The sequence below is a fragment of the Zingiber officinale genome, chromosome 9A (genome assembly GCF_018446385.1).
Source record: "Zingiber officinale cultivar Zhangliang chromosome 9A, Zo_v1.1, whole genome shotgun sequence".
In the NCBI taxonomy this organism is placed as follows: domain Eukaryota; kingdom Viridiplantae; phylum Streptophyta; class Magnoliopsida; order Zingiberales; family Zingiberaceae; genus Zingiber; species Zingiber officinale.
The window spans coordinates 104,459,454-104,484,502 of NC_056002.1; the positions used below are offsets into that span (position 1 = coordinate 104,459,454).

The following is a 25,049-nucleotide window of genomic DNA, read 5'->3' on the forward strand; positions in this document are numbered from 1 at the left end:
ACGCGAGCGGATCGTCGAGAAGATCATCTCCACCGGGATTCTAGCGAATAGTTGTAAGGTCCCGGCCCGGGCGGGCCTCGCCGGGACCGAACCAGGAACGACATCAGAATTACCTATCGGTTTGATGACTAGCTCCACAGACCACCAGAGGTCCTTTCAGTGTGCTTTCTCCTCACTCGCACGCACCCTGGAAAACTTCCCAGGAGGTCACCCATCCTCAGATTTCTCCAAGCCAAGCACGCTTAACTTTGGAGTTCTTAAGTTTGAGCTTCCGAAAAGGAAGGTGCACCTTGGTGATATGGATAATACCATCTAACCTTTTAAGTCATACTTAACCAGAATCTCAGAACCGGGGTATTACAATCACCCCCACTTAAAGACACAACGTCCTCGTTGTGTAACCACAAGTCACACCACAAACAAATCCCAGAATCTCCCTCGCTAGGTGGTGCCCTGGGTGCTCCTACCACAAGCGCACTCACGGTCGCAAGGTCGCTCTGATACCATCTGTATTGTCACGCCCCAGAGGAGTCCCTGTCCGAGAAAATTTCGGCAGCATCTCCCCTGTATGGTGGACAATCTGAAATTTTCTACAAGCACTAAATACCTCAGCCACATGCGGCTGGAATAATAACAACAAAATAAACCATCACCACGCAGTTTATATAAGTAAACAGAAAGATAATACCCTGACTCGAAATCCACCCTGCTCCACTACACTCGTAAAGCTCAAATCCGACGAACTCACCTCTTCTGCCATCCAGGCAGGCATGTAGTAGAATAAAATCCAAATGATACCAAAAATCCATCAACATCTCAAAATCCATACAAAGTCCAAGTATCCAAACAAACCAAGTCTATAACATAGTCAAAAAGAAAACAAACAAAACCAGTAGATCCGTAAGTCTTCGGGTCTTCAGGGGACCAGCAACTAGAACTCTCTCTTGACAGCATCACCCTGAAATATAACAACAATGGAGGCGGGGTGAGTCCAACACTCAGCAGGTACAATTGATATACAAAGTAGGGAAACAACACCTAGCACTAATCATGCGTACAGTCTCCTGATAAGAAAGATAAAAATGCATCTGAAGTAAACAGGAGAATACTGTACTAACCAGGTCCTGAGTATAAGGTCAAACAGTCCGAGGGATAAGGAAATTCTGTATGCATGTTAAACATAGGTATCCAAACAATATGCAGCATATAAATGCAGCAAACACAAGCAATAAATGCATCATGCATATGATGCCAAAGATGCGTCCTGGTCACCCCTGACGCCAGTCGATCATCTCACACAATAGTGAGGCCGAGTGGGTAGGGCTGTGACAACCGTGCACTCTGTCGTCACTACTCCTGATGAGTGACCGAGTGGACGGGATGCTGTCGGAGTACACCTATCCTCCTACCCCAAATCATAAATGGGGGAGCGCAATGCTCTTATCTCCCGGTGCTCAAAGACGGGGAGGAATCCCTGCCGGATAACACGTTGTGTCACACTACCCATGAGCGGACCAACGGTGCCTAATAGAGTCCCTGCTGCAACACACTCTGCCTGAATCGACCACTAACCCATGAGTGGTGGTGTGTGCAGATCCATGTAACTGGCGATGTGCTTAACAATAATGGAGCAATCTATCGCACAGCATGCGATCATGCAAATGGTGCATGTCACTAAGCATAGTAATATACTAAACCAACCTCTGGACATATAATAATGGGCACCATAATGAATAGATCATATCAAGATATACTGATCAATAAGGTATCAAACCTAGGTCCTGAACATGTGAAACATGGTTATATCACTACCCATGAGCATGATAGATCGAGTACAAGATCAATACGAGATGCAATCAAACAATCAATCAAACAGGTAACATGTATTGGGCAGTGATTAACCGAAACAAATAGGAAACACAATTAATGTAACATATTATTTTCATTACTAAGCATATCAAAGACAATAAGTCAAAAGTACCCGCCTCCAATAGAAAAGGTCCAAATCTGACTCCGAGATACCCGTCTCGCGTCAAAGTCCTGTATTAAATACGACATACAGGTTTAGCTAATTATATACCAATTAATTAGCTAAATCAAATCCCTAGAATCCAACTTCTCAATAAATCCTAACTAATCCATTCAAATTAGGATTTGCAATATGCATAATCAAACACAACAACTTATCTAAACCAATACCAAATGTAAGAATTTCATAGCACAACTTACCCAAAAAAAAATTCATTCATGTCGTTGCTCACAACTGGAGCTATAGCGGCTGGGTCTAAAGTTGGAACCAAGCAATAGCACTCAAACCTCCACAACCATTTGCAAAACGATCACAAATCCAACTAGTTAGGAATTCTAACAATAATTTACCTAAATCCAAATCTATCATCACAATATCCCAAACAACACAGAATCTACAACAAAGATACAATTCTTTAATCCTTACCTCACTACCTAGCCTCTGTTGGTGCTGGAACAGGATGCTGCATGATGGGGTTGCTGCCGTAATCCAAAAACACCCCACAATACACAAAACCTCACCAATCCGTGACCTCCAAGATCAAGTAGGGCACGCGGCTGAAGGCTAGGGCAGAGGCAAGGGATCGGCAGTGTCACAAGGCGTGCTGGATCAATTCTAGCAGTCGGCGACAGTGCTAGGGCATGGCGTGATCTCTGCACATTGACATCCAGTGGCCGTTGATCGTCGCGACGGGGTCGAGAGCAAGGGTGTCCGGCGGTGGCTCGTCGGACCAGAGGAGGGGAGAGGAAAAGTGGCTCTCGTCGCCGGCGGGAGAGGGGGTCAGCGTCGCGGCAGAAGACCGGCGCTAGGGCGGCAATGACGATGTCGGCTTGGCAAAGAACTTGATCGGCTGCCGGTGCTCGAAAGAGGAGAAGGGTCGTGCTAGGGCACAGGTGCCGGCGGCCGGCGCTGGAGTTTGTCTAGGGCAGAGGAAGGTAGCCGACACTCTCCGTTCGACGGCGGCAGACGGCGGAGAAACTAGGGCGCAGCCTCGACAGGAGGAACTCGGCTAGGGCACGGGATGGCCGGCGAGGACTGCGGTAGTCGGCGGTCGGCCGGCGCCGGGTGGCTAGGGCAAGAGGAAAGTCGGTGAGGGAGAAGGCGTCGGCTCGGGTGCGCGGTGGTTTCGGCGACGGGTGCACGGGAAAGAAATAGAGAAAAGAAAAAGAAAAAGGAAAAGAAAAATAAATCTTTTCCTCATTAAAACAGGATAACCTAAACATGCTTTTCCGGACCCCGTTTTTATCCCCGTCAACTCGTCTGTACGAGCTCCGAAAAATTCTCGAAAAAATGTCCAAAAATTCTGGAAAATTCCCTTATTCATATTCGCCTATTTCCGGTATTTTACAATAGTATTGTAAGGAAATTAGCGTACGAGGTAAGAAACCCCTCACCTGCAGTATAATAGCTACCGTTTGGTTTTCTATGCATTAGTTTAATTATATGCAGATTTTTCGACACATAGGGTGTATTTAACCCTCCTCGCAGGTTTAGGGATTTAGTGAGTACCTTTAGATGGGCCGGACAAGTCTTTCCCCCTTCAGTTGGAGGTTTAGATGTTGTTGGGTGCCTAAAGGTAGTCTCCCTAATAGAGAGGGGAGTTAAAGCACACTAGGTGTTCGATTAAATAACTAGCTTAGAAAAAAATGCAACTTAGACATTTTTAATAGCACAGTTGAATGCATTAGAAGCATCTAAATCAGTAAATCAGTTTATTCTATCTTATATGGGACTACGGTCCAAGGGGTGGGCTCCCACAGTCGCCTCTAGGTTCAGACAACCTAGTTCTAGGTTCAGATAACCTGGATTCAGCAAAATAGTATTAGTATTTCAGTATTTTACTTTTCAGCGGCACTGTACTGGATTAGATATCCATTGGGTTGGGCTCCCATAGTCGTCCCTAGGTTTAGATAACCTAGTAGCTCTACTAAATTCGGGACTTGCAACCCCGGGTTTAGTTAGAGATGTGCGCATAGCACGTACAGTTGCCAGGGCCCATCAGCAGCATGTTTAGTATTTTCACTTACTATATGTATATGGTTTTCAACCTTTCACAAATTAGTTCGTGAATTCAGTACAGTCCTAGCAGTAGCTCAGTATTAGTGTAGCTCAATCCTTAGTATAAGCTTAGTTCTTCATTTATATTATGTTTAGCATTAGATATGCCATGATTGTATGCTTATATGTCATGCCATGCTTAGTTTATTCAGTATACTTAGTATATCTTTTCAAACAGCATGATTTAAAATCATATTTGCATCGTATGCATGTTTTAGTGAGGTAGATGGTTTCTTACTAAGCTTTTTAGCTTATAGATACTATTTTCCTTATACTGCAGATACAGGTAAAAGGAAAATGGACTAGCAGTGGAGGTTGGAGGTCAATGCAGATCAAGATGTGTGTGGCAGGAACTGGAATAAAAGATCCTTAGGGAGTTTAGCAGATTAAGAACTTAGTTTCTGTTTTAAGATACTTTTATGCAGTTCTAGTGGTTTTAAATGCTATGAATTAATAAGCTTTGCACTATATCATGTTAGAATGCTAGTTAATAGATATTAGAACGTTTTCCATGCATTCTATAACTGTTGTGTGATGTTTTAGCACGAACAAGTGCTGAAATCAGAGTTCCAGGAGTGAAATCAGAACTCTGATCGGTCTACAGACCGATCAGAGTCTGGGCTGTGCCACTGGATCGGTCAGCCGACCGATCCAGTCGCGAACAGAGAGTTCGCGTGGCTTATGGATCGGTCAGCCGACCGATCCATATACGAACAGAAGCACGAGGACCTTCACTGATCGGTCTGCCGACCGATCAGTGAGCCACTGATCGGACAGCCGACCGATCAGCGTGTTCCTGGATCGGTCGGTAGACCGATCCAGCCACGTACAGAAGCAAAAAGATTATGGATCGGTCAGCCGACCGATCCAGCGTCTTCCTCCATGCCAGCATTGAGTTGGATCGTTCACTGGATCGATCCGACAGCCCCAATCGATCCACGGATCGATTGAAATGCCTGATTATAGCCAGCAGGACATTTGAGGGGTGTAGATTATCTCCCCTAGCGTGTGTACAACTCCTAGGTACACTTAGAATGTTAAGTTCAGATTTTAATGAAATCAGTTTAGCAAGATTTTAATTAGCCCAGCTTTCCGCACAGTATAGTTTAGCAAAATTTTAAATAAATCCAGTTTTTATTCCGCATTAGTCATTTAGCACAGCATAACTGTAGCGATCGGCCTAACAGCCTTGTAGTAGAAGGCGGGTCGTTATAGAGTGGTATCAGAGCAGTGTTCCATACTTCCTACACACACATCAGCATTAAACCTACAGCTTCCAAGTAAGAATACCTCTACTTTATTTATGCTTTCTGTTTCCTTGTTATAGTTCATGTTTATAGATAAACTGCTGCATGAAAGTATGTAATAGTGTATAACATGATAGCAATAGTTATACAATTATAATTGTATTAGTAATGCAAATCCTATCCGCGATGTCATTAGAAATGGCACGAGGACGCTAGCTAGAAGGACATCAGCTACTGAGCCCCAGCATGAGGCAGGCAGTTTAGTGCCTCCCCCAGACCTTATAGCGTTAGTGGCTCAGTTACAGCAGCAGCTAGCTGATCAACAGCAAGAAATAGTCACTCTTAGGGCTAATCAGCAGAATACTCCCACTGTCGCCCCGGAGCCTAACCTAGCGACACCAGTGGTCTTAGAGGTTCCACAAGTCCAGCCTGCAGCACCAGCACTAGCAGCCCCAGCAGCAGAGGCAAGGAAAGAAGCTTATTTGATCCAGTGGCAGAGAGTTAAGCCCGAGAATTTCTCAGGCATAGGCGAACCATGGGATGCTCAAGTATGGTTCAAAACACTGGAGAGGACAATGGAGCTTTTGGACTGGCCGGAACAGGAGAAGGTGAAGTGTGCCTCCTTCTGCCTGACAGGGGACGCCAGTATGTGGTGGGAGAGAATCAGAGCGAAGCGCCCAGTGAATCAGATGTAATGGGCTGACTTCGAGAAAGAATTCTTCGAGGAGTTCTTTCACATACGGGTTACAAACCGCCACTACGACGAGTTCACTAAGTTTCATCAGGGCAACCTTTCAGTTGAGGAAGCCGTGAAGAAATTCAATAGGTTGGCTCGTCTATGCCCAGAGCTAGTCAGCATAGAGAAGGAACGAATCCGGTTGATGCTCAAGATGCTGAGGCCAGAGATAGCAGTGAACGTGGCTGGTGGCATACATAGGCCACAAACCACAGAGGAGTTAGTGAGCAGTGCCTTGACCACAGAGCATTACCAGAACAACATAAAGCAGCAGAAGCAAGTCTCCTCAGAGTCCAAAGACCAAGGAAACTCTCACACTCAAAAACAGCAAGGCCACAGCTCTAACTGGAAAGGGAACTCCAACAGCAAGCGCAAATCAGGGAGTGACCCAAAATGAGGACCATCTAGCAAGCGACCTAGTTATCCAAAGTGTGCTACTTGTGGGAAATTCCACCCAGGGGTTTGTCGCAAGGGCACACGAGGATGCTTTGATTGTGGACAAGAAGGGCACATGGTCAAGCAGTGCCCGAACAAGACCGGTCTTCCTCAGCCACAGCAGATTCCGCATGCAGGCCAGCCAGCTCAGTTATATCAGATGCAGGCCGCTCTAGAAGGTCCACTTATCAGCCAGGGCAGATTAGAAGCCCCTCTAGCTATGGCGAATGCGAGGATCTACTCACTCACCAGAGAGGACGTAGCCAATGCCTCGACCGTTGTTACAGGTCAGATTAGCATTTTTCAGCAAGTAGCAACTGTATTATTCGATACTGGGGTAACCCATTCTTATATAGCTAGGGCGTTCACCACAAAGTCAGCAATAGCTCCAGAGGTACTCAGTGGTTAGTTTATGACGACACTACCTTCGGGAGAAGTTATGGCATCCACGCACTGGCTCAGAGCAGTGCCAGTCATTATAGCAGACAGGGAACTCTTTTGTGATCTGATCTTGCTAGAAATGACTGACTACGACGTCATCCTTGGAATGGACTTCCTGATCAGATACAGTGCTTCCATAGAGTGCCGTAAACAGAAAGTTGTATTCCAACCCGAAGCCGAAGCACAGTTCGAGTACATCGGAGAACCACAGAGAAAAGTCAGAAAATTTCACTCGGCTATGAAGGCACAGAAGTTGATGAATTCGGGATGTACGGGGTACCTAGCACATGTAGTCAATACCAGCCAGGACAGGGACCAACAGCTAGCAGAGGTCCGAGTTGTATGTGACTACCCAGCTGTCTTCCCTGAAGAGTTACCAGGCCTAGCACCAGTCAGGGAGATTGAATTTGAGATAGAGCTCTCCCCCGGCACCAATCCTATTTCCAAAGCGCCTTACCGCATGGCTCCAGCAGAACTGAAGGACCTTCATGAGCAACTACAGGAGCTGCTTGACAAGGGCTTCATACGCCCTAGTCACTCACCATGGGGAGCGCCTGTACTGTTCGTGAAGAAGAAGGATGGAAGCATGCGGCTATGCATAGACTACAGAGCACTGAATCAGGTCACGGTCAAGAACAGGTATCCTCTTCCCAGGATAGATGACCTGTTCGACCAGTTAAAGGGAGCAGCAGTGTTCTCTAAGATTGACCTCCGATCAGGATATCACCAAGTCAGAGTCAAGGAGGGTGATATACCCAAGATTCAGGACCAGATACGGACATTACGAGTTCGTAGTCATGCCTTTTGGCGTGACAAATGCTCCAGCTACATTCATGGATCTCATGAACAGAGTATTCAGAGAGTACTTAGATAAGTTTGTTATCGTGTTCATCGATGACATTCTTATCTACTCAGGAACTCAGGAAGAATATGCAGAGCACCTGAAGACAGTACTACAGACACTTCAGCAGAATCAGCTATATGCCAAGTTCACGAAATGTGAATTCTGGCTTGATCAGATGTCCTTCCTGGGTCACATCATCTCAAAGGATGGTGTCATGGTAGACCCCAGCAAAATAGAAGCAGTAAGTAACTGGAAAAGACCGAAGAACGCCAGTGAAATCAGAAGCTTTCTGGGATTAGCAGGTTATTACAGAAAGTTTGTAGAGGACTTCTCCAGGATAGCCTCCCCACTGACAGCTCTCACCAGAAAGAACAGAAAATTTCAGTGGACAGAGGACTGTGAGAACAGCTTCAGCGAGCTCAAAAGGAGATTGACCAGTGCTCCTATCTTAGCTTTACCAGAAAGTACAGATAGCTTCGACATTTACAGTGATGCCTCTAGACTGGGATTAGGTGCATTGCTGATGCAAGACAGTAAGGTGATCGCCTATGCCTCCAGACAACTCAAGGATTATGAGAAGAATTACCCTACTCACGACCTTGAGCTTGCAGCAGTAGTGTTCTCTCTCAAGATTTGGAGACATTACTTGTATGGAGCCCAGTGTAGAGTATATACAGATCATCAGAGTCTGAAGTACTTCTTCACTCAGAAGGATCTGAACATGCGACAGCGCAGATGGCTTGAGCTGGTCAAAGACTACGATATAGACATCCTCTACCATCCCGGAAAAGCCAATAAGGTAGCAGACGCACTCAGCAGAAAGTCCAGTGCTACCTTATTATCTCTAGCAGCCATGTCACCGCCCCTACAGAAGGAGATCACAGATTTCGGTCTTGAGCTTATAGTGGGACAGCTCTCTACTTTGACCTTAGAGTCTACCTTGCTTGGTGACCTCCAGACAGCTCAGGAACAGGATCCTGGAATTCAGAAAATCAAGTAAGGGCTAGCAGAATCAGAAAGTTGCGAATTCAGAGTGTCCGATAGCGGGGTGTTGTACTTTGGTGACAGACTCTGTGTTCCAGATCAGGAGGAGCTACGGAAACAGATTTTAGATGAGGCTCACAAGACTCCCTATGCGATGCATCCAGGTTCCACCAAAATGTATCAAGACCTGAAGAAACATTTTTGGTGGCCCGGGATGAAGTGAGACATCGCCAGATATGTTAGCATCTGCCTCACCTGTCAGAGGGTCAAGGATGAACATCAGCGACCAGGAGGAGTTCTGCAGCCTATACAGATTCCAGAATGGAAGTGGGAGGATATCTCTATGGATTTCGTAGTGGGACTGCCCAGAACCACGAATGGTTTTGACGCCATCTGGGTGATAGTCGACAGGTTGACTAAATCAGCCCACTTCTTAGCTATCAAGATATCCTACTCCATGGAGAAGCTAGCTCAGTTGTATCTCCAGGAGATCGTCAGACTACATGGAGTCCCATGAACCATCATTTCAGACAGAGACAGCAGATTCACATCACACTTCTGGGAGTGTGTACAGTCAGCGTTGGGCACTAAGTTGAAGTTTAACACAGCTTTCCATCCTCAGACAGATGGACAGACGGAGCGAGTAAATCAGGTACTCGAGGATATGCTCCGAGCATGTGCCCTAGATTTCAAGAGAAGTTGGTGCAAATATCTGAGTCTAGCAGAATTTGCATACAACAACAGCTATCAGGCCACTATCGGCATGGCACCCTACGAGGCTCTCTATGGGCGGAGGTGTAGATCTCCAATCTGCTGGTATGAGAGTGGTGAACAGAAAGAACTAGAGCTTCAGACAGATCTAGTAGCAGATACCACAGCAGCTATACAGCAGATCCGCCAGAGGATAGAGACAGCTCAGTGCCGCCAGGGTGCAGACCCTTAGAATTTTCAGTTGGGGATTCAGTGTTCCTCGAGTAGCTCCCATGAAGGGAGTAATGCGTTTTGGGAAGAAGGAAAACTAAGTCCCGATATGTGGGACCATACCTTATCGAAGAGTGAGCAAAGTAGCATATGAGCTAGAGCTACCCAGAAATGTCATCCGTCCACAACAGATTTCATGTCTTTATGTCAAGAAGCATACCCGGATGCCACCTGTGATTGAGCCCACGATACAGATCCGCAAGACCTCAGCTATGACAATGACCTATTCGATAATAGCGGAGAGTTAAGAAATTGCGAAACAAGGAAGTACCATTAGTCAAAGTTATTTGCACATTCACACAGCAGAAGAGACAACTTGGGAGACAGAAGCCAGCATGAGACAGAAGTACCGAGGATGAACTTTTTATAAGGTATGGGGGATTGTAACGCCCGAAAATTCTCGAAACTGCATTATAAATATTCTACGATTTTTCTGGAATTTTTAGATATTTTTCTGTAATTTTCCGAATAGCGGAAGCAGCAAAAATAATTAGAACCGCAAAATAGCTTAGGCGGGAATCGAACCCGAGACCTATGGTTTAGGGATAATGTTAGTAACCGGTTGAACCCAGCAGGGCCGTGCTAAAAGGAAAAGGGATCAATTATATTTAAGTTTAAGTTGGACCGAAATTTACCACTTAATATAAATAGGAAAGTATTAAGTGGGGATTAATTTTTAGACGTGATCTCTCCTCTCCCCAACCTAGTTCCGCCGACCACCTCCTTCTCCTCTTCCTCACGCACGGCACACCAAGCCCAAGGGTCAAGGGAACTTCTTCCGGCGAGATCTTCGATACGAGGACGTTCCCCTTCGCGAGAAGAACACGTAGACGCGAGCGGATCGTCGAGAAGATCATCTCCACCGGGATTCTAGCGAATAGTATTGTAAGGAAATTAGCGTATGAGGTAAGAAACCCCTCACCTGCAGTATAATAGCTACCGTTTGGTTTTCTATGCATTAGTTTAATTATATGCAAATTTTTCGACACATAGGGTGTATCTAACCCTCCTCGCAGGTTTAGGGATTTAGTGAGTACCTTTAGATGGGCCGGACATGTCTTTCCCCCTTCAGTTGGAGGTTTAGATGCTGTTGGGTGCCTAAAGGTAGTCTCCCTAATAGAGAGGGGAGTTAAAGCACACTAGGTGTTCGATTAAATAACTAGCTTAGAAAAAAATGCAACTTAGGCATTTTTAATAGCACAGTTGAATGCATTAGAAGAATCTAAATCAGTAAATCAGTTTATTCTAGCTTATATGGGACTACGGTCCAAGGGGTGGGCTCCCACAGTCGCCTCTAGGTTCAGACAACCTAGTTCTAGGTTCAGATAACCTGGATTCAGCAAAATAGTATTAGTATTTCAGTATTTTACTTTTCAGCGGCACTGTACTAGATTAGATATCCATTGGGTTGGGCTCCCATAGTCGTCCCTAGGTTTAGATAACCTAGTAGCTCTACTAAATACGGGACTTGCAACCCCGGGTCTAGTTAGAGATGCGCGCATAGCATGTACAGTTGTCAGGGCCCATCAGCAGCATGTTTAGTATTTTCACTTACTATATGTATATGGTTTTCAACCTTTCACAAATTAGTTCGTGAATTCAGTACAGTCCTAGCAGTAGCTCAGTATTAGTGTAGCTCAATCCTTAGTATATGCCTAGTTCTTCATTGATATTATGTTTAGCTTTAGATATACCATGATTGTATGCTTATATGCCATGCCATGCTTAGTTTATTCAGTATACTTAGCATATCTTTTCAAACAGCATGATTTAAAATCATATTTGCATCATATGCATGTTTTAGTGAGGTAGATAGTTTCTTACTAAGTTTTTTAGCTTATAGATACTATTTTCCTTATACTGCAGATACAGGTAAAAGGAAAATGGACTAGCAGTGGAGGCTGGAGGTCAATGCAGATTAAGATGTGTGTGGCAGGAACTGGAATAAAAGATCCTTAGGGAGTTTAGCAGATTAAGAACTTAGTTTTTGTTTTAAGATACTTTTATGCAGTTCTAGTGGTTTTAAATGCTATGAATTAATAAGCTTTGCACTATATCATGTTAGAATGCTAGTTAATAGATATTAGAACGTTTTCCATGCATTCTATAACTGTTGTGTGATGTTTTAGCACGAACAAGTGCTGAAATCAGAGTTCCAGAAGTGAAATCAGAACTCTGATCGGTCTACAGACCGATCAGTGTCTGGGCTGTGCCACTGGATCGGTCAGCCGACCAGGACCTTCACTGATCGGTCTGCCGACCGATCAGTGAGCCACTGATCGGTCTGCCGACCGATCAGTGAGCCACTGATCGGACAGCCGACCGATCAGCGTGTTCCTGGATCGGTCGGTAGACCGATCCAGCCACGTACAGAAGCAAAAAGATTATGGATCGGTCAGCCGACCGATCCAGCGTCTTCCTCCGTGCCAGCATTGAGTTGGATCGTTCACTGGATCGATCCGACAGCCCCAATCGATCCACGGATCGATTGAAATGCCTGATTATAGCCAGCAGGACATTTGAGGGGTGTAGATTGTCTCCCCTAGCGTGTTTACAACTTCTAGGTACACTTAGAATGTTAAGTTCAGATTTTAATGAAATCAGTTTAGCAAGATTTTAATTAGCCCAGCTTTCCGCGCAGTATAGTTTAGCAAAATTTTTAATAAATCCAGTTTTTATTCCGCATTAGTCATTTAGCACAGCATAACTGTAGTGATCGGCCTTACAACCTAGTAGTAGAAGGCGGGTCGTTACAGGCTGTTCCAACCCTTCAAATTCATTTCTTTTGTTAGTTCAAGGCTAATTGTACAAAGTTGGACAAATAGTACAACAGATAAGTTAAAGAAATAAGGTAATTGAATTAAATCATCTTGTGCATGAAATAGAGACAAAATGTGCAGTGGACAAGAACTGAAACCAGGATTGGCAAAAACGTCTTAGCAAGCAGATGAAGTTGAATCCAACACATACCAAGTACACATGAGCTATACATAATCTAATATGATAACACCACCCTGCTTAAGTCAAGGTGAAGCCTTACACGGAATAAACCAACAATCCCTGTAGCTAGTAACAGCAAATAAAGGAGGGCAGAATACATTGGGAAGAAAAAAGCAATCAGATCAGAGCAACTCTAGGTAAGTCTAGATAGTTTGTGTATCTTGCATATAGTGATTGCTAAATTGCTTTGGTTTGGTTTGCCATAAGTAAGTCGAAACAACTATGTGAATGAACTTGGTCATTGTGATTCTCAACAAAGTGTAAGTTATTTCCATCCAACTTTAACCCATTCCGACCATTCATCATGTCCAACAAATTGTAAATTCCAAATATTTTCAATTTTGTTTGATTGAGAAACCATTTTCATTCCCAAAGAAAACAAGAATCTCAATACTATTAATTAAATTGGTCTTGCTCTTGCATTTTCCCCATGTATTATCATGTTCATAAATCAGGTAACTGCTCAAAATATTTATCTAGCTCACCTCCTTTACGTGTAAATCTAAGTCTGCAGAAAACTGTCCATTAAGAAAGGAAATAATTCATGATGCTCAAAGTTAATCAGTTCATCATAATCTGACAAGTTAAAACAATATTATATATTTGAGATTTTGGAGGAGAAGGTTTTTTAAAATTTTAGTAATCCATCTCTAATTGAAATACAGAATCAGCAGTTAAAATAGTGGATAGTTATCCAAATATAATAAATAATAATTATTTATGTTCATGGGGATAGCGTCTCCTCTCGAAATAATAGTTTTTATTTTTTTCTTTAAATATATATTTATTTTCTCTCACGTAACTTTAATTAATAAAAATATTTTGACTATATCATAAATTATTTTATATAAATCATCTTTAACTTAACTCTAATCTTATGGATGATCATGATCTAAAATATTACAAAGGTCAAATTTAACAAATATTAAACTTTTCAATTGTCTTTGGGCGCAAATCTTGTAAGTAAATCTTCTAGAATATTACCAAGGTAGCTAGCTTTTTCTTCTTTAGATAATAATGAGATTGCCTTCTATTTAATTTAATTTATTGATGTATCTTTTAATTAGGTTCTAATTGAGTCACTCCTTCTGGGTTAATATAATAGTCTAGTAGTCAAGGTAATCCTTTGATAATGTACTCTTTGATACCTCTTCGACTTCTATAATCAATCTCTTTGAATGTGTTGGCACATTTTTGAATAATTGACAACCTCTAATTATTTGTCGAACCATTTAAAATGGCAACTTTTTGGCTATATATCCCTTTCGATTAATCATTAACAGATACATACACTCATTTGGATAATTAATACATCTTTTTAAATAAGTCATTTTTCACATGTAATTATTAGACCTTGTTGATGCCGCCTTTATATAAATTATTCTGGTTAGATCGGCTTGACACATCCTTTCAAATAACCGATACATCTATTCAAATTAGTTATAAGATTAAGATTGATTTTTTTTTTAAAAAAAAAATTAACATTGTACCTCCCAAGTACCAACTATGTGAATTTTATTGATAGATTTTATTATTGATTAGTCATGTGATTATTTCAACTTCCCTTATAAAATTGACAAATTAAATTTCATTTTAGATTTTAGATTTTAGATTTTAAAAAATGTGGATTTCAACTTTAAGTTTAATGATAATTTACTTGATAATATTTATTCGATAAATATTTTAAGTATTGATTTTTTTTAAAGTTAATAATGTCGGTCCCACTTTTAAATATTGATTTTTTAAATTATTTTAAGTTGATTACTTTGGTGATTATTCAACTCCGGTTATAAAATTTACAAAATAAATATCATTTTAGATTTTGTATATTAAAAAATATGATTGCACTTCTAATTTTAATGATAATTTACTTGATAATATTTATTTGATAGAATAATAAATTTTAAAATATAATTTATAATTTTAAAGTGTCGAAGTAATAAATTGAACCGGTTAAAATACCTTATCCCAATTAACATTTTTCAATCCTCAATTTACTAAAATCCTAGGCCGTTGAGATGATACTTTCTGAGTTTTTCAAAGAGTGTAAGAGATTTCTCTGTCTTCATTAAAAGAGACATTTTTAGTAGAGATTTGCAATCATCTTGGATTAACAACCACCTATGTTATAACCAAGTAAAAAATCGTAGTCTCTTACTTATTTTCCTTTTAAGTTGTTATTTCATCTATTGTTGTTGCTTAATTAGAATTGTGTTACTAATACAAGTCAAAAGAACAGTAAGGGGTTTTGCTTTTGTCTTACAGGTAATTCACCCCCCTCTTGTCGGTCATACTGTACCAACAATACAAACACTTAAAAAATAAAAAGAACATGCGTATAAAGAAAAACTAGGCTACCGATATTTGCTTGGTTTGCAACCGAGAAGGTTGCTAACCCAAGGCAATGTAAGCACTAGCAAAGTTTCCTTCTTCGAGCAAAGTTAAGGTGGAGAAGCCTTGTATAGCGTTTGAAAGCACGAATTGTAAATATAAAAAATAAAGTTGAAAATGAAGTATAGAAAGTGTTGTGTTAAATTCGTAGGACCATGGTTCTATTTACAATCTACTGGTCGAATTTGCCCATTAGCTGATGTGGTAACTCTAGGCGCCTGGAGTTGGTCCGGACCCCACAACGGTGTACCTTATCTGCTCGCGACGGCTTGAAGATAACACTTTATTGGAACTCAGGCGCCTAGACCAATCCAGGTGTCTGGAGTATTGCTAACGTGGACTCCAAACGACATCCGTAGGAACGTTCTTGAAAGACGCTTGTTCTAGCCCTAGGTGGTCTGGGCACCTGGACTTGATTCAAGCGTGGACAAGTCAAGACAGAGTTGACTTGTTTGACTGCTAGTCTGGTCGCTTGGGTGATTCTCTGGCCATCCAGACTTTGACTCACTAGAATCCAACTTTGGCCTTTTCCTCGAGCAGTCTTCCTCTCTGATTTCTCATCCCTCAGAAGTGTCGTGGCCGTCCTTCTCACCTGCTGGTGTACTCTTCCACAACTTCTCATTCCTCGGATGCACCGAACTCGACAACTCACTTCCTGTTCTATCATTCTCGTCCGCTGCATCTTCTGCTCGAATTGTTATGTTCCTAAGTCTCTACATACTTAGACACAAGATATCAAATACACAGGATCTAACTTAACTCATTTGATTACATCAAAACTAGTTCGGAGTACTTATAGGTATGACTTACTAATCAATTGGATAGATGAAAAAGAGTCACTACAAGAAAAAACCTCATAGACATCGGTGGAACAACAACGGTTTTAAGCAAAAACCGATGTCTTTGAGTATTTTACATCGGTTTTTCTAAAAACCGGTGTCTATGAGCGCAGATTTTCGCTCGTAGACATCGGTTTTTTAGCCGATGTCTATGAGCGCCTTTTTTTTGTTAATTGACACCAGTTTTAACAGTGGTTTTTAAAATCCGGTGTTAATGAACCAAAAACAAATAATTTAATTTTTCCACCAGCCAAAATTTACAACACTTCATAAAGTTCCCTCCAATACCTAAACCAATATCGCGCCCCTTCTCTCAGCCTAAACCTAAACCTAAACCTCCGACCATCTCTCTCAGCCACATCTCCCTCTTCCCCTTCGATCGACACCCTTTCCTTCTTCCCCTTCCTGGATCGACGCCACTTCCTCTCCCGAGCAGGATCAAAACCACTTGCTTCGGTCCTAAGCAAAATCGCAGCATAAATCGTTCCGTTCTGCCTCCTCGTCCGATCCTCTCTTCCTCCTCCTCCTTCCTCTCTTCGCTCTTCCCAGCTAAGGTAGGGGCCGACGAGATCCGAACAGCGAGAGGACGCCCACGACCACCATGGCACGGTTGGTCGGCAACGTGAGGGAATCCGAAGGAAGAGAGAATAGCACCGAGATCTAGGAGCTCGCTCGCTTTGCCGTCGACGAGCACAACAAGAAACAGGTCTTGCGCTCCTCCTAATTACTATTTTTTTCTCTCCCAAAATTGGGGCTTTTCTCCGGACCAATGTTTTTCGATCTGTCGATGTGCAGAATGCGCTTCTGGAGTTTGCGCGTGTTGTGAAGGCGAGGGAACAAGTTGTCGCTGGAACTCTGCATCACTTGACGGTGGAGGCAGTTGAGGGAGGGGAGAACAAGCTGTACGAGCCCAAAGTGTGGGTGAAGACATGGCTTAATTTCAAACAGGTTGAAGAATTCAAGCATGTTGGCGAACAAGGTAAATCTGGCGTCAATTCTTAGCGATGGATTTGGGTTCAATTCCATCAATAAATAAAATGAAAAACAGTATTTTGAGTATCAAATTTCTATCCTCATCACTGTGCTCTATACAAAAAGATTAATATCATGTTTATGCTATACTCTACTGTAGAATAATCTAAACTAGGTCTTTTTGTTACATGTTTGTGCTGTGTATAGATCTTTACACATTTGTTGCACTTCATATTTTCTTGTGAATGTTTTTCAGTAAAATTATATAACCTGCTTGTTTTTCTTATTTATTTGCTAGATCTCTGATGTTTTTAATTTTTTATTCAGAAAATTGGGTCATCTAGTCAAAGAAATGCCTTAAGGTGTGGTCTATGGTGGGAAGAAATGCTCAAGGCCACGGGACAGTTCAAGGATGCCACAAATATATTTTTTTCGCATTTCTAATGAGGTAATGCTAAGCGTGTAAAGAAAATGACTAAACCTGAGTGTCTAAGTGTGCAACTAATGTACATATTTCATCAGGAGCCTTCTCTGCATGCAGCTGTGATGCTTGAACAAGCATCCTACTGTTATTTGCTTTTCATCCCACCAATGTTACGCAAGTATGGTTTTCATCTTGTTTTGTCTGGAAACCGTTACTACATTTCTGATCAGGTACTCAATTGCATGTCAAATTCATCTTCATATTGAAACTTGTGTCTCAGATATTTAAAGCATGTTCAAAGTTTTATGTGCTAATTGTAAAACATTCATTCTGTAAAATGTAGAGACAACATGTGATTCGAGCTTACAGGAATGCACTCTTCGTTTACAGAGAAAATGGTTGGAGTTATATATCTGATCATGTTCACTACAATGTTGGAAGGTTCTCTATTGTTTGTTTGTATATTTGTGCATTTATCTTTGATGCTTTTGACCTTATCTCCTTCCATTTACTTACGTGGTATTCTTTTATTGGAGTTCTTGATTTGGCTATCAAGCATATGCTGGAGGTTTTGGCTTGCAGTCATCTGTCCCTAGCCACACAAAATGTATTCCTTAATGAATTTTCCCATGTTGTCCAGGTACTTCTATAGATCCTTCCTCATGATATTTTTGTTTAGTAGTTCGTAAATCTTAAAATCTTGTTATACCTTGATTCATCAGAGCATGGGAATAAATTTGAGGTTTACAATCTTCGACTACCTGTTATCAATATCGCCTCACTCAAAGTATTTTATTAAGATTTTCGAACTTACGCATCACCTTCAGATTTAAGTTAGTTACTTGATTTTCATTGTTTTTGAAGGACTACTATTATTATATATTTTCTTGGTTTCTTGTCATGGTTATTCCTTATCCTCTATCCTTTATGTACTTTCTTTTGCTTTAGATGCTAGAAAAAAAAGCAAACTAATGCTTTGATTGAGGTTATGAAAATTCATAATTTTTTGTGCTCCAGAGACAAATTAATTCTTAGCGATGGATTTGGGTTCAATTCCATCAATAAAAAAAATGAAAAACAGTACTAGACATGATTTTTGTTTAAAAATTCATGCGGGCTATGAAGAATGCTCCTAAACAAGGAGACAACAACGTTAAACAAACATGTTAAAAACATTTAACATCAAAATAGTGTTGTAAATACAGAAATTGATTTTCCTCATTATTATTATTCTTCTCTGAACTTGGGAGACTTTGCAAAACCAAAGTAACTAATTTATTAGGTTGAAATGATAGATCGATGAGTGATCTCAGTCTTGGCATGGCTAACATTTTTTTTATTTTTTTTATGTTCGAAACCTTTCATTTTGTTTTGTATGGTTCTCTCTAAGAGCATGGACCTAGTTATCTTTTGACAGCTGAATATTATTCTTTTACTTCATTTGTAACTGCAAATTCAACTTTCTGATACCTTGTGAACCACTGAAGATCCTTATTGCAAGCATTGAAGTAAGCATGCCTTGTTTACTTGTGCTACTTGAAAAACTATCAACATGATCACTAACCGAAGGTAACAAATTGTTTGATTCTTTTCAATTATCAGGTGATTGAAGAGTTTGCTAAGAGTCCATGTTTAGAGCACTACAATAACCTTGGAGCAACTTAACATTTCGAATAAGATATAGTAGGAGCATATAGAGCCTGTGTTGTGTTCTCTGTATAGAAAAATGTTCTACTCTTAATTTCCCTTAATACTGGATATATGATGTAGTAAACTAAATTCTTGAGTAAATAAAAAAAATATTTAAGTACTAATGAAGTGCAGCTGGTTTGATATATTCCGAAGAAGACATTTGCACGAATGTTCCTATGATATAACATGGGAAAATACGACTGCAATATTGGAATTAACATGATATGGGAATCCATCAATGTAAGTAACATGAGACTTTCTTATGTGATGCATTTTTTTCTTTTCTTTTATTTCTTTTATTTATTTACTTATATATATGGTTGCATCTATATATGGTTGAAATTCATGTTGACTAGTTAGCATTTTAGCTATTTTCCCCTTGAAATAAAAACTTGTTTTGATGTTATTGTATCATTGGAAATCATATAAATGAATTGATGTTACTCATCTTTATTGCTGCTGAGGAATTTATTTACTTTTCATGTACTCTTAGTGATAAACAGTTATGTCATTTGGGTCGACTACTAATGAATTGAATTTTCATGTACTCTTAGTGATAAACAGTTCCCAGGAATGATAGATATATCACTATATGATGTGGTTGAGATAAATGATGAATGTGTCTTTTTTTAAGCATTCAAATTAGTCATCTTGTTACCTGGTGCTCCTACTACTTTTTCAACTATGATTTTTGGTCTTGGTTTACTAATATATTATTTATGTGTTTTTACAGTTTACAAATCTTAAGTATTCCAGAGTTGAAATTGATGAAGTGCGGTTCAAGTGGGCTGAATGCATGCTAGATTACATTTGAATAGGAAAGGTATTTGATTTTTGAAAACTTTGGATGACGCATGCATTTGAATGGAATGTAAATTGCGTATATTGTCCCATGTCAATTTCTTTCTGATGGTGATATTCTAGGACTTCTGCAGCATGTATAATTCTTCTATTTTTGTTCTTTGCTGTAGTTAAGTAGACCAAATGATACTTTTGTTTGACAGATTAGAACAGTGGATGTTTTAACTCAGAAAACTAGGCATTTGAAGGTGAAAAGCGGTGAGATTAGGGAAATGAAAGGCACAAGAAGAATGGAGCAGTATAGCAAGTTGAACAGATTTTGATTCTCATAATTTAATGTAGTCTCAACTTGATTTTTGACTCACGATGTTCTACCTTGATGTGTTGTTAAAAGAATGTTCTACCTTGATTCTGATATTTATTAGCTTTTGATGTAAAAAGAATGTTTGTGTATTTTATGGATACTATTGTAAGAAGAATATTTATGTAATTTGTGTATTTTATGGATACTGTTGAATGAAGAATATTTGTGTAATTTGTGAATATTTGTGTATTTTTTTGGTTACTATCGGTTTTTCACTGTTTTGGAGATCAAATTTGTGTTGTTAAAAAATACTGATATTATATCGGTTTTCCACCGCTGCAAAATCGGTGTCATTAACTAATATTACATCGGTCGTATACCGTTGCCAAAACTGGTGTTATTAATATATAATATTACATCGGTTTTATACCGTTGATGAAACGGTGTCGTTAAGTGATACTACACCGGTTAATAACCGATTCGAACACCGGTGTCGTTAAGTGATACTACACCGGTTTTAACTCGATGTCTAAAATGGCAGACCTTTTACATCGCCTTCATAAACATCGGTCAAAAATGTAATAGACACTAGTGGAAAACTGATGTCTATGAGGGTTTTTATTGTAGTGAGTCAATCTCCAGTTTTTGAATGATTGATCTGACGTGACAATCGATTGGGGTATGGTCAATATATTGGGAGGTGTTTTCTAGCCCAAAACAAATCCTAGAAAAGAGGGTTTCGAAAAGAGAATGAGTCGTCAGTTCTTGAGAAGTTTGAAGCAAAGTGTTATTATATTTCTAACTGATCAAGAGACATTTCCAAGCAACATAATACCAAGCTAAGCAATATTTCATTATTATAAAGTCATTTTCAATTTCCTTTGTATTTGATTTTGCTCTTCTTATGGTATTCTTGTGCTTAAATTTGTATGAGGTTTCTCTACCCCCGGAAAGTTTTCAAGAATGAGGTGTTCATATATAGTGGATATTGTGTGTGAGGAGTGGATCATTTGATTAGTCATCTCAAAAAAGTGGATACTAAATAAAATCAAAAGAGTTAGCACCGTGCTTATTTTACTTCAAGTTTTCGTTGTCATTCAATGTCAAAGAAGTAAAGCGAGCTATTCAATCCCCAAGCTATTCAATCCCCTTTCTAAGTCATAAGTGTCCTAATAGTAAGCCATCCTTGTTAAATTGTACAAATTAGAGATATTCTCTTTACTTGGTTTTGCAATGATTTATTTACGCATCCATTTATTTGATATTAATCTTTAGTGTCAATATAGCACGAATGATTTTCATCCAATATTAACACTCTCATATGTATTTACTATACTGACATTTAAAAAACATGCACTCCAGCTTGATCACTCCAATTTATATATTACCCTACATAAATCACAATCATTAATTTCCAATAATTTTTTTTTTTTGTCTTTTGTTAATGACTTTAATTTTTTGTGTCTCTTATCGATATGAACGGTTAGAAATATATGAGTCTCATTTCCAACAGAACCTAGCTACACTGGAGGGGCATTTATTGGCTAGTTTTGTCATACTACTCTACAACTCAATTTATTTAATTAACAAGTGATATAGATCCATTTTAATTAGTACTCATATCAAAATTGAATATATAGTTAGATCCGATGCATGATTGAATTTAACCAAGACCATAAATATACTATGAATTTGTATGCAATGCATGATTCTTGATGCTGTTTTTTTCCCCATTAACTAATATAATTAATTAACAGTATTGTTTTTCAGCTTTAAGTATCGTAAATTTAATTACCTCCTCCTCCTCCATTTTATATGTTAAAAAAATATGGATTTCACTTTTAATTTTAGTAATAATTTACTTCATAATATTTATTCAATAAATATTTTAAGTATTGATTTTTTTTAAAAGTTAATATTGTACATCCCAAGTACCACTATGTGAATTTTATTGATAGATTTCATTATTGATTAATCGAATATTCAACTTCGGTTACAAAATCGACAAAGTAAATTTTATTTTAGATTTTATATGTTAAAATATACGGATTTCACTTTTAATTTTAGTGATAATTTACTTCATAATATTTATTCGATAAATATTTTAAGTTAATATTTTTTTAAGTAATGATTTTTATGCCTTGTGTGTAAGTGTGCAGGAGCTTAAGAACATAAGAAATCTAGCGGAAGACCTAGCGAGTGAGAAGGATGACATGGGAAGCAAGTCGACGGGCTCGATACACACTACAAGAAAAAAGCTAATAGACAACGCTTTTAAATCATTGTCTTTGTACCTGAAAAAGCGTTGTTAATGGCACTGTTATTAAAAGTCTGCTCAACGACAACGCTTTTAAAGCGTTGTCGTTTGTAGCAAAGACAACGCTTTTGCAATGCTTTAAAAGTGTTGTGTATTTTTTGTAAAAACATCATTATTGCAACACTTTAAAAGCGTTGTTGTTTTAGCAAAGACAACACTTGTGCAACGCTTTAAAAGCGTTGTCTTTTTTTTAAAAAAAATAAAAAAATTATTTATAAAAACATTTTTTTTATATTTACAAAACTATTAATTTTCTTTTACCATATACAGATTTGAATTTGACATATAAAATAGCATTAATTAGCTCAGCTAATGATTTCAAACTCGTACCAAACAATAGAATTCAACTAATAAGTATTAGTATTTACAGGAGAATTCAACTATACACAAAGACTAAATATTTCTGTTTCAAAGTAGTTAGTGACATTCAAATTTAAAACAAAAAAAAGCACAAAATAGCTAGCCGGCCTCGAAGACAACGATCTGCATGCTTACTTCTACTAGATATATTGATCAAAATGGATTGACGGCTTGAGACTGGGACAAAACACCTACCACTTTGTATCTGTCACAAAAAATAATATCATCAGTATTATGCAAAAGAATTTTTCGGTGGTAATAACTGAAAATAAAGGCCACAATTCACACCATACAATAATTTTTAAGAGAAAAATAATTAAGCATAAAATAACGGGGAATAGAGCAAACGAAAATTACATGTGCTACTTTGTTTCCGCCATGGAAATATAGCAAAAAGAATAGCATAATTGGAGATGCTAGGGAAACCACTGTGAGACCTATATACATAATTAGAGATACAGTGCAAAAAGAACAGCATATATTTCATTTGAGTTCTTACACATGAACTAAAGTCGAAATCAGCATATGTTCTGATTTCTTTGGTTTGCAGAACTTGTAGCTTTATCAAACATAATTTGACTTGAAATTTTCCAGTAACAAATGTAATTTTCCGATGTACTAAACTATACATATAAAATATGGCTTTGATTCTAGAGTGCAAAGAAAGGATGGCCCTTCACTTATCGTCTAAAACTCAAATAGGTTGCTATATTTTTTGTTTCAATTAAGTCCTTAAACTTGCAATATATACTAAACAAGTCCATCCCATTGGTACACTTAAAACACTAGAAATAGGTTACTGACTCAACATCTAATCACATCACGTTAACACCAGATTATCAACAGAATATAACAATTATGTAAATTCAACCATGAAGCATGGAAAGGAAAAGATGTGTATTTAGAGTTGCAATACATCTCACTATCATTGAAATAGTTCTCCATCCATTCATCTGCGGATGGATCCAAGACTTCATTACTGAAAAGAAATCTATCATCTATCACAAATTCTTTGATTAGAATAGCTAGAAATCCACATCTACTACTAGAAAAATTCTTTCCGAGGTAAGAAAATTAAAACCTGAATACGTGAGATTCGATTGTAAATTTTATGTGCATATTTTTGCTGATGTCGAGTCCTCCCGAACCTAAAGTCAAAAAATCAAACGCACCAAGTGGATGCTTTAGCCTAATTTGAATAAAGTATTAAGATGAATCTAATTTATCTATCTGAAGAAACAATCTTAGAACAAACTACTTCAGAGGATAAATGCTCATTGACGGCTGTGGCACCATCATCATCAGAAAAAAAAAATTTAGAACATGACGCCTTTTCACTCTTGATGCCTCGTTTGCTTCCTCCACGCCCTTCTCGACCTCATCTGCTACCATTTATCTCACTTGAGATTTAGAAGGACTTGAAACAGTCAAAAGAGAAGGCAAAGTTGACAAACACACCTCCAAAATCCAATTCATCTAAGTCGAAATCACCAAATCCTCGAAGTGTAGTTTGATTTCCCATTGTATCATCCCATAGAGGTAAAGCTGTGAATTTGAGAAATAGGTACTAAAACGTAAATTCCCTTGGAAAAAAAGAAGAAGAATTAGTTGTAGAAAACAAACCAAATTGGGATTATGTTGGCAGGCAACATTCTTCTTCTTGCTGCCATTGTCACATATCGCTCCTACAAATTCCACAAAACATTAGTACGAAGTTTCAAAAATTATTTTAACTGAGCACACAAAATCTCAAGTTCCAGCAGATCATCAAACAACTGTTTGGACCTTCGGATGCGGCTAGAGAGGGGGGGTGTGAATAGCCGACCCCAAATTCTCGTTTCTTCCTACAATTTGGGTTAGCGCAGTGAAAATAAAAAGTAGAAACGAAAATGGAGAATATCAAACCTCAAACGCGACGATATAACGAGGTTTGGAGATGATACTCCTACTCCTCGGCGTGTCCGTAAGGTGGACGAATCCTATCAATCCGTCGGTGGATGAGACCCCGGAAAACCGGCTAATGAAAACTCCTTCTGGGTGAAGAAACCTCGCCACAATTTCTCTTGCAACAGCAAGATCGGAGTACAAAGATAAAGCAAGAAGCCAAGAACAATATGAATGTAAAAACACTAGTTTGCTTGCCTTCTCGTCGATTGGTGATGAAGCAACCACTTCACGCCAACAACAACAGCAA

General features: G+C 39.3%; 1 long non-coding RNA gene across 1 annotated transcript; it reads right to left on the reverse strand.

The window, feature by feature from the left end:
- Positions 1-23,951: 23,951 nt before the first annotated feature.
- Positions 23,952-24,431, reverse strand: LOC122021836. The gene is made up of 3 exons (XR_006122653.1): positions 24,314-24,431; positions 24,114-24,237; positions 23,952-24,003 (listed from the first exon to the last, which is right to left on the reverse strand). It is a non-coding gene; the product is annotated as an uncharacterized LOC122021836 (long non-coding RNA).
- Positions 24,432-25,049: the final 618 nt, after the last annotated feature.